Here is an 11,686-nt window from a genome sequence, read left to right as displayed (position 1 = left end):
AGAAAACAACAATCAGTGGATGAGACCTGACACTGGGGAGGTGGGGTGGAGACTAGAACTAACAGAGAAAGGGGAGAGAATGTCTGGGGAGAGGAGAGGGGAGGGGAAAGAGCAGAGGAAGAGAGGAATCAGACAAAATATGGCACATAAGCTGTGCACCACAGGGAAATGAGGTCTTCATTGAATGCACTAGAGCCTCAGCTCCACCCTCTGTGCAGTCCAGCAAAGATGACTGTAGGGGGCGTGGCTGGGGACGGGTGCTGGGGGATCCTGCCCTCATGAGGCAGAATCAGACTCCCTGAAACACCAGAGAAGCCTTCACCGAGGAATGGAGGGCCGAGGCCCCAAAAGCAGCTTCCTGTGTGGACCAAGGCTGAGAGGAAAGCACACAAAGAGCCAGGAGCTGAGGGAGCCCACAGTCACCCCCAAGGTACCCATTAAAGCTCCAGAGAGGCAGAGGAAAGGGCCAGAGATGGACAGCCTGTCTGACATGGAGACTGAACTGTATCTTGAGGACCAGTGTGCAAAGCTATCATAAAGGATCCTGAGAATCCTCAGTTCGTGTGGCGGGATTCTGAGCCATTAGCAAGAATCTGCTGAGTTCAGGTGTTCACAACACCTTACCCTATTCTCTGAAAACCATCATGGAGACTTCAAGATTCTGGTGCTCACAGACACTATGGGGATCTTTCTTGCAATGTTGTCATTCTCCTGAGGCAAGGGGAAGGCTGAAGAGATGCACTTGAGTTCTAACTGATGCACAGAGGACAGATGAAGGCACTGGCTCGTGGGCTGCTTAAACAGCTGAATAGAGTCCCCAGGCCAGCCAAGGCAGCGCACACAGTCGAGCCAGGCCAGCTGTGCCAGGGCAATAATTTATTCTGGCTAAGTGGTGGTTTCCCTCCAGCAGGACATCATCATCCATCACAGTAAAGAAATGCTAGTTTGAATTTTAGCACTTTTATTTACCTTGTGTCTAATTTGTTTCCATCTGATAGCACTTTATGAACTTCTCTCATCTTTCATTGTGAATATAATTTTTCTCACACTTTGGCTCTGGAAGTGGCATGTGTGTAACACGTGCAGGCTCTAACAGTCATGTGACTGTGCTTTTTTTGCTCACTTAAGGTCTCTGTAGGTCAGGCATCACATGCTGCATGTGCCATTTTTTATTTGGTTGATGAGCAACTGCCTAACGCTATAACCGTGGTTCAGTCAGTGCAGAGAATGTGTCCCAGGAAAGATTCCTCAGCCATTGCATACTCCTCCAGCTAAGAAGTCTTTCCACAGACGAGACGGAGTCAAGTGTCCCTATAAGAAGACCCTCTAAGATGGGCAGTGGTAGTGCACGCCTTTAATCCCAGCATTAGAGAGGCAGAAGCAGGTGGATCTCTGAGTTCAAGACCAGCCTTGTCTACAGAGTGAGTTCTAGGCCAGCCAGGGCTGCACAAAGAAACCCTGTTTGAACAACAAGAAGAACAAGAGGAGGAAGAAGAAAAAAGAAGAAGATACTCCAGCGCTGACAAAAATACAGAGAGCCATTTCACAGCAAACCAAGTAAAATATTTAAGGATCTAACCCAAAGATAAATGACTGAAGGCATGACGTGAGATGGGGGAGGGTTGGTGAAAATGGTGGAAATGAGAGCAGGGGATGTGATCATGGTAAGGACAGGTGGTGGTTGTAATGGTGGTGATTGTGGTGGTGGTGGTGGTTGTAATGGTGGTGATGATGATGATGATGGTGATAATGATGGTGGTTGTAATGGTGATGCTGATAGTGATGGTGATGGTGCATATGTACATGATGATGGTAATGAATATCACAGGTGTGGTCATGGCAGAGGTGTCAACAGTGAATGGTCACAGAGTGGTAGTAATAAAACTGGCTTGGTAAAGAGAGTGGTAGTGGTGGTGAGTGTGGCTATTGTAATGGTGGGAGTGGTACTAATAGTGATAGTAGAGATGATGATGGTGGTGATGATGGTGGTAATGGTGGTGGTGATGGTAGTGGTGATGATGGTGGTGATGATGGTGGTGATGGTAGTGGTGGTGATGGTGGTGGTGATGATTGTGGTGGTGGTGGTAGTGGTGATGATGGTGGTAGTGGCGGTGATGGTGGTGGTAAAAATGATATTAGACTTGTCCTCCCAATGCTTTTACCTTAGAGGCCTCAAAAATAAAAATGGCCACATGCCCACCCTCCTGCTACCTCACCTGACATGAAATGCCCCCTGAGGAAGAGGCTACTATTGCAGGATCCCATCCAAGCAGAGACTAGCAGATCTTCCTTCCCTCTTATCAAGGCTGTAGGCATCTCCCTAATCACTCAATAGGAAATAAATTAAAAGCAAAATCTGAATCCAGCAATCCACGCCCCCCCACACACACACAGCAGGGAATATCTATTATTTACCCATAAAATATTTCAAGGGTTATTAGCATGTAAACTGTGATTAATTAAATTCACAAAAATTGTTTCTGATGCATGCAAATGAGCTAGTCCCTGCTGGGCAAGACCAAGGTGTGACTTCCCTGCTGCTGGAGGAGGTGACTGGGGGCAGTCCTCAACTTGCATCGTGCTCCAGAAACTGTAAAAAGCTAAAACGGCCAGGCAGTCTAACATGCTTGCCCTTCCAGAACTTGGGAGGTGAGGCAGGAGGATCAATGGTTTGGGGCCAGCCTGGGCTACATATAAGAATCTGTCATCAGAGAAGAAGACAGGGAGGAGAACATGGTACTCTCCTCTAGCTACTTGCTGCCCTCAACCAGACAACTCAAAATAAGAAAGTCAGCAACAGCCAGGCATTGTGGTGCACACCTTTAAGCCCAGCACTTGGGAGGCAGGAACAGGTAGATCTATGTGAGTTTGAGCCCAGCCTGGTCTACATACTAAGTTCAACACAACCAGAACTATAGCGAGGCCCTATCTTAAAAGGAAAAGGGAGGAAGAAGATCAGCAACATGGGCAGCTCTTGAGCCCCCAAAACTGTGAGCTAAGTGAACTCTTTTCCTTGAAATTTGTCCAGCCTAAGGTATTGCTATTAGTGATAGAAAACAGACTAAGAAGCCTAAATCTGGTGTTTGAACCCCAAAAACACAAATTCTTTGTTCCTTGCACTGTAGCACTGCCTTCAGCAGTCCACCACAGCCCAGACCTGGGAGCCTCTAAGCCAAGCAACCAGAGAGGAGACCTCCTGAGCTAAGGAGCCTCTTGTTTCTCTGTGGCTTTCCATGCCTCTCAGAGCCCTTCCCTGTCTCCCTAGGTTAGTCCTGCACACAGGGTTTAAGAATCATCTCTCATGGGAATTCGGCTCTTAATCTTCTAAACTCCTACCAGGATGCCTCATTTCCTGTAGGACTTTTCCAGCCCTAAGCTTCAAACCCTTCTACATTCCTCTCCCAAAACAGTGCCAAATGCCTAAGAACCACGTGGTGAGGCTCATCAAAGTAGCAGCAGCCTTTGGTATCAATTTTCATAATTAGTTGCTTTTGCCCAACGAAAGCACCTTTGAAAAGGAAAGATTTATTTTGACACACAGTTTGAGTGATGCAGTCCATCAAAGCAGGAAGAATTGGCAGTAGCTGGTCACATTTCATCTAAAAGAGCATAAAGAAGCAGAGAGTCTGCCTGTAAGACTTCAAGCCCCACCCCCAGTGACCCCAGCAAGGTTCCACCTCCTAAGGGTTCCACAACTTTATCAAACAGTCGAGCACCAACCCACAACACTGTATACAAACACACACAGACACACACACAGACACACACACACACACACACACACACACACACACACACACCGTCCCTGAGTGAACAGTAGCTGAATTCATGATCTTCTTATTTTATGCCAGTATGAAGCGCACATGTAGCCTTCCCGCCTCTTACTTCCAACAGCGTATTCAATCGATTACAAAATGTGCTCCATGTACTGTCACAAGATGGGCTTTGTGCCCGGTGATGTTGCATGTTAACACTCTGGCATGTTTAAAGTATACTCGGGAAACTATTTATGGTCCTCAGTGAGTTTGGTGCATTAAATATGTCTTTTGCACTAGGACATTTCACTTTGCAGTGAATATGGGGACATGATCCACAGAAGCCAAGGTGCGTTTGTGTAAGAATATATGGACAAGTCTCCTCATTGTCACCCCTCAGAGGAGACAGACCACACACGGGCTTGCTTCTCCCCTCACTATTTATTGGAGATTCTATTATAGCAGTATGTGTAAATCTGTCTCGTAATTTTTAACAGTTATGGAATAGCCATAATTTATTTAATGGATACCCTTCATGAGTTATTAAATATCATGGCCGACCATCACAGTCTCTGGGACTCACTCCTGCTCCATCACAGCAGTGCAGAGAGTAGAAAGCTTCCATCCTACCTGCTCTGTAGAGTCAGGGGAGCAAGACTGTTTCTTCAAGCCCCTGGGTCCAGTGGCAGGCTCTCTACCTCCTCTCTGGCCTCCACTGCTACCTAAGCTTCCCAGAGTCTGTGGGAGGCCCATCCAGGGTTTAGTAACCCGGCTATCTATTTTCATTTTGTAATAAAGTTGCTTTGCCTGCCTGTGACACAACTTCCAGGCAATTTCTTGGGAAGTTAACTTGCCTGGCCCTCCTCTTTGAAGCTTTATTGAGGCCACCCAAAAGACAGCTGCCTCAGCAGGAGCAGCTGGGCAATGGTCACCACTATCTGGAACTGTCTTCAGGAGAACAGCTACACACACACACACACACACACACACACACACACACACACACACACACGGAGTACCGTGGCGTGGCATTGCTCCAGAAGCCCAGCCTATGGGCCAAGCTTAGGGCAACACTGAAGAACACCCCAGCTCCGGAGCTCTCTAGGAGGCCTGCTCCCCACCACCCGCCCGGTCCTGTATCCTCTGATCCCTGTGAGCACGGTTTTGGGGAATCTGCCCAGGACACTTCAGTCCAGGCAGTCTTGGTCGAGAGTTGTGTTTCTATGAGCTTTCGTGCTGGACCAAGAGCACAGCACTGTCTGCAGCAGTTTGATTGGTCAGCAAAGGAGAAGAGAGAGCTCAGAGGGTCTCATTTCTGCTCATAGCTCATTGGTCAGAGTCACTACCCACTTTCCTAAAATGAGAGAACCAGATGCTCAGCAAGCAAAAATAGCAAGGAGGGTTGTTATTTACCCCTTTTGAGCATTGATTCTGAAATGACTCCCAGCTTTTGTGCCTCTGGGAGGTGGTGGGATCTTTTGGGAGAAGGACCTAATGGGAGGAAATGAGGTCACTGGAGGAGCACACATCCTCAAAGCAGATGCTGGGATCCTGGCACCCCCTTCTTCCATATTCATTCTATCCAGTCTTACATTTTGAGACCTCTGACTAATATGCACAGGCAGGATGGGGGACAGTCAACCTGACAACCCCGAGTGCTCATTAACAAGGGGTTAGAAAGCCAGCGCTGGCCCAGAAACTATCCTAGGAATTCACTGGAAAAGTCAGTGATAGTTTAAACAGCAAAAGGCATTGATGGTGGCGAAGGCTGAGGTTCAGTGGTAGAGCCCTCACCAGACACACAGCAGCCCAAGGCTCAGTCCCTCCCTGTCCTGCCCCGACATAGCATTAAATAGCTGTAATTTACAAGGGTGACAGTCAACTTTCTGTTCTACAAACACATGAGATCATGAACTTACAGAGGAAAATGATTAGGCCAGACATGGTGGCACCTGCCTTTAATATTAGCGTTCCAGAAGCAGAGACAAGAGAATATCTGTGAGTTTGAAGCCAGCCTTGTCTACACAGGATAGTCGGGACCATGTGACTTTATAACTGAAATCTTACTATTGTATGAACAGTAATGTAAATATCTGTGTTTTCTGCTTTCTTAGGTACCCCTGTGGAAGGGGGTTGAGACTTACAGGTTGAGAACTGCTGGCTTGGAGGCTTCTGTCCACAATCTGCTGTTCCCATTCCTTTATGTGACAGCAGATCACAGCCGGACAGTGTAACAGAACAGAAGTGACGGCTCAAACCCCTGGTTGGCCAAACAACTAATCTTTTCCACTTATTTCGGTAAGGCCCACCACCTGTCTGTGGAAATGCCAAGCGACCTGGAGCTTGGGACCCAGAGAGCATTCAGATCTGCAGACCAGAGTGAGAGAGGCAAGGATGGCTCAAAGATCTGCAGACCAGAGTGAGAGAGGCAAGGATGGCTCAATCACACAGGAACAGGCCAGTGTGACCACAGTGCTGGGATATACCAGTGGCCCAGGCCCAAACTCATGCCCAGCCCAAGGCCAAGTCTGACATAGATTAGGCACAATTCAATACCTATCAACGACCTCAACTCACTGTTTATACAAAGCGAGCCACGGAAAACACTGTGGTAAAGTCACAGTCACTTTATCTAGCTCATGACTTCCTATGTTTTCTGGTCTTGCTCATGGAGGTGGCAGGCTGCTTCCAGGGAACACCAGCCAGGCCAGTTCTTCTGTGCTCCGTTGGCAGGCTCATCATCCCACAGGCCAGCTCAGCCCCTTCGCTTGAATCTACAGACCTCAAAAGAGGAACAGTCTTTGTGAGCAGCGGGCACTTTTCCAGCCTCTTCGAGTGTCACATCTGCTCTGCAGCCCAAGATCATCATGTCACCAAGCTGAAACTTAAAATGTGGACTAACAGCAGGGTTTTACTTCCTCACGAGAGAGAGAGACACTGCAAAGTCAGACATCCCAAATGGGGAGTACCAGCAAGCAGGGTTTCCCTTCCTTGTGGGAGAGAGACACTGCAAAGACAGACACCCCAAAAGAAAAAGGGCTTGTGCCTGGGACCTAGAGACCATCTAGGTCTGTGGATCTGCAAGACACCACCTTCCATAGTGAGTAGGGATAAAAATCAGTGGGCAGGTGACTGGACACAAAGAGGAAAGAGAGCTGCAGGAAGTTGAGCCCTTGAATTCCACCTTTCCTCAGAACCCCTTCTATTGTTCTGTCGGTCACAAAGGTCAGAAAAGAAGAGCAGAGCCACTAGGGAGGGTCTGACCAGAAAGGAGTTGGCAGACATCAGGAGACAGCCAGCTGTGTGTGTACACTGCTCCCATAACCTTGCCCCAAAACAGGCCACTGTGGGCAGTTGTCCCTTCTGCCCCAGGGTCTATACCCCCTGCCCCTTGCCCACTCGGATCCTGTTCCCGGTCCCACTGAGCTGTGTGTGCTTCGAGATGCTGAGGAGTATAATCTCTGTGGTGATTACTAACAGCCATTACATTAAGTTTTAAAATGTTCCCTTCAAATTGAACAATGTTTTTTCAAAGTCAACAGCTGGTTCACAGCTTGAATGCAACCGTTAGGATAAATTAAATAAAAAGGGTAATAAAATCACAGTCTAAATTTAATTTCTGAAGAGTGCACAGGCTCAAAAAAAAAAAAAAAAAAAACCCAGCATTTTAAAAAAATGCCTTTAAAACACAGCTAGAAAAGCAGAAGTTAACTCACTCACTGATTACGCCAGCTAATGCGCACACTGACGAAATTAACACACAACTGCCCTAGTGTAGACCAAACTTCAAGCCCACTCTTGGGCTTCTATAATATAAGGTTCTGTTAGATAAGCTCAGTGTCCTCTTGGGAAGGAGTTTTGTTGAGGGACTTATGTATTCAAATATCTTTGTGCCTCTAATCCCAGCACTGGGGACACAGAAGGATTACCAACAGGTTAGATGCAAACCTAGGCTGTGTGGTAAAACCTTGTCTCAGGGGGGAAAAAAAAAAAAAAAATATATATATATATATATATATAAAGTGAGTTCTTATCCCTTAAAAAAATAATAGTGGAAGTGATGGCCAGGCAGGCCTCTATCCCATAATATCCCATCTGGTTATCTGCAACTCCCCTGGCAGGAGACAGGATGGCAGGGCCCCCTCCGCACGTGCTCCCATGTATGCACTTGCAAATTCATCTGCAGAAACCTGAGACCTAAGAGCCATTTACTGAGTGACCCGCAGAGAGAGACCTCAGCCCCTCAGCGGGGCAACCTGACCCTCCACACTTTGGAGGAGCAGGAGCTTGAATCGTTCATCTACAGGACAAATGATTGAATTGCTGCCGAGCTGGCCTCAGTGTCCTCCGTGAACTAGAAAGTCGGTCTTTCAAACGTGAAATGCAGGCTTACAGAACCCCAGCTTGGAAGACACCCGGTGAGACTTGGAAGGCAGCAGCGGGACTACCTGTCCCTGTGAGGGGGATAAACAATAAACAAGGTAAGAAAGTAATGCAGGAAGAATAGGAAAAAGTAACTGGCAATTTTAGAAAAGCCAAGGGGGGTGGGGGAGAAGGGAAGAAAACTGCCCGTTCTAAATGAGGCATCCAGGAGAAAGCGCATGAGAAAAGGAACTTGGAACAAAGACCTGAAGAGCAGAGCCTAGAGAGGTCTGAAGTGAGCATGCTAATGTCCTGAGGCAGGAGTGGTGCTAAAGAGACCAAGAAATGCCAAAGAGACCTCTATGCCCACATCAGGGTGATCAGAGAAAGTGGGCAATGATGGCAGAGAGCAAGAGGCGAGGTGATCATCCTTCTCCTGATCTCTTCGTAATTTTAGTTACCGGCAGTCAACTGTGCTCTGAAAAGGTTCCGGGGGAATCACACAAAGCGCATGTAAGATTTAAATCATGCACAGGGGCTGGAGAGATGGCTCCCTGGTTAAAAGCACTTGCTGCTCTTCCATGGGACCCAGATTAGATTCCCAGCACCGGTGGCAGCTTACAACCATCTGTAACTCCTTTGCCGGGGAATCAGTTGCCCTCCTTAAGCACCAGGCACACACGGTGCACATACATGAATGCAGGCACACACTCATACACATAAAATAAAAATAAATATATCTTTTTAAAAACAGTATTCAATCCTGTGCTGTTCTGAGCAGTGTGATGAATTCATCTGCAGGGGGTGGAATGAGAAACCACCCTATGACCTCACCATCCCACTTCTGCACCCAACCCCCCCCACTCCGGCACCACCACCCCACTCTTCCACCTCCACCACCCCACTCTTCCATCCCCACCCCATTCCTCTACCCCCACCACCCCACTCCTTTACCCCAACCACCCCACTCCTCCACCCCCACCACCCCACTCCTCAACCACACACACCCTACCACCTCATTCCTGCATTCCCACCAGCCCATTCCTCCAGTACCCCCATCCCCACCCTAGACTCAGGCCACTGTTTGGATTGTTTAGGAGGTGTGGCCTCGCTGGAGGAAGAAGGTTCCTGAGATCAGGCTGTGAGAGTTGAAGTCCTTCAGCCACTTCCAGCTTGCTCTCTCTGCTTCATGCTTGCAGCTGAGATGTGAGCTCTCAAGTGCCCTCTCCTGCTGTTCTGTCTGCTACCTGCTGCCACACTTGTGACACCATGGTGGACTTGCTTCCCTCTGGAACCATAAGCCCAAATAAACTATTCCTTCCATAAGTTACCTTGCTCGGGGCCATTTTATTACAGCATCAGGAAAGTAGCTAATACAGCCTCTCGCCTGGACCATGGCTCAGCGTTGTCTATGTGCCCCATGTCTGTGCTCTGCATCCTGCTCACACCTGTTACTCTCTTAGCCGTCTCAGTGACCAGACTGACTGTGTGGATCACAGTGCTTGTGTTCAATAACCCTTAGTCCACTTAACAACAGCTCCAGAGAGCGAGAGTATTCGAAGGAGGCACCTGGGCATGAAAGGCAGGAGAAGAGATCACTTCTTGTGCTCTGTGGCAATACCACAGGCCACTCAGGAAACATAAACTGGTGTTAAGGCTTAAGGCAATGGTGTGAGACATCCACTGAGAACTCGAGACATAGTCTCTACGTATAAGGGAGACTACCATAAAATCCAATTCAAAAGCCAATTCAGTTAGTCATTAGAATTTGCTGGGTGTTTAAAATGTATCGGCGAGTACATGTAAGGACCCATTGAAGGAAAGGAGGCATCAAAGGCAGCAATGGACAGGCAGCTAGCAAGCACTCAACAAGGTTAACCAAGGGCTGGCAAGGTGGTTCAGCAGCCTAACAACCTGAGTTCAATTTCCAAGATCCACACAGTGAAAGGAAAGAACCAGTTCCCATAAATTGTCTTCTGACTGCCATGTGTGTATCATGGAATGTGTGGATGTATACATTTAATAAATGTAATTTAAAAATTTTTTAAATGTCAACTAAGAAGTGAGAAGAAAAAGGAAGGGAGGGAGGGAGGGAGGGAGGGAGGGAAGGGGAGGGAGGAAAAAAGGAAGGAAAGGAAAGAGAGAGGGGGGAGGGAGGGAGGGAGGGAGGAGGGAGGGAGGAAGAAGGTGCTAGCTGGCAGAGGTGATCTGAGAAGGTCAGCTCATAAACACTCTTAGAACTGTGGGCCTATATAGCAGGGCTGTAGCCATGGGTCTATGGCAGTGCTGTAGCCATGGGCCTATGGCAAGGCTGAAGCCATGGGCCTATGGCAGGGCTGAAGCCATGAGTCTATGGCAGTGAAGCCATGGGCCTATGGCAAGGCTGAAGCCATGGGCCTATGGCAGGGCTGAAGCCATGGGCCTATGGCAGGGCTGAAGCCATGGGCCTATGGCAGGGCTGAAGCCATGAGTCTATGGCAGTGCTGAAGCCATGGGCCTATGGCAGGGCTGAAGCCATGAGTCTATGGCAGTGCTGAAGCCATGGGCCTATGGCAGGGCTGAAGCCATGAGTCTATGGCAGTGCTGAAGCCATGGGCCTATGGCAGGGCTGAAGCCATGAGTCTATGGCAGTGCTGAAGCCATGGGCCTATGGCAGGGCTGTAGCCATGGCCCTATGGTGGGACTGAAGCTATGAGCCTATGGCAGCACTGTACCTCCAGCAAGACAGTTGCAGGGCTGGGAGTGTCTGATGCTTGAGTTCTCTAGGCTGTAGATTAGGTCTTAAAGTGATGGGCCCATGATCTATAGGCCCATGATCTCATAATGAGCAGGGAGTTGGGAAGAGACCTGTCAGGCCCCTGTCAATCCACCGACTAGGAGTCTAGTACTCCAAGTTACAAGGTTGGCAGGCTGGGAAGAAGGCCCACTGGAAAGACACCCTCCCTGGATGTCAGAAAGAGTCTCAAAGGAGCTCTTTTAGCCACAGAAGAACAAAGTTATACCATTTGCAGGAAAGCACTGCACCCATCACATGTCTCAGAAGGACAAATACCATGTTTCCTCTTGCTTGTGGTTGCTAGATTTTATAGAGATACATGTGATATGAGAGCAGAAATAAACCTCTCAGGGGGCAGAGGGGGCAAGAGGGAGGAGGAGGGTGAGGAAGAAAGGGTGAGGAGCCTGGACAGAACAGGCTCAACTCACGGAGAAGCTACACAGAACTTCAAGAGAACCATCCAGAACCTGAAGGGGTTTCATTCTCCCTAAACAGGCTCCCACACACTCTCCGGAGCTGGTGGTGGCTGCCACAGGGTCTGCACTCAGCATCTAACTACTGTGGCATGGGCGGGCCTGGCTTCTTTCCAGGGATAAAATTAAAAAGCAAGGAAGGCACTGCCTAGTATACAAGCTTCAGGAAGCCCTCACTATCAGTTCTGGGGATGCACAGGGTCACTGCCAAGCAAAAGGGCCTCCTTAAGAGCCCATTTCCTGGATGTCTTCCCTCCTCTCTTCCTATTCCTGGTCCTGCTTTCTTGCCAGACTTTCAACATATCTGAATCCTCTTAAAG

Source organism: Micromys minutus, assembly GCF_963924665.1.
Source record: "Micromys minutus genome assembly, chromosome: 2".
NCBI classification, from domain to species: Eukaryota; Metazoa; Chordata; class Mammalia; order Rodentia; family Muridae; genus Micromys; species Micromys minutus.
Note: the sequence above shows the minus strand (reverse complement) of the source record.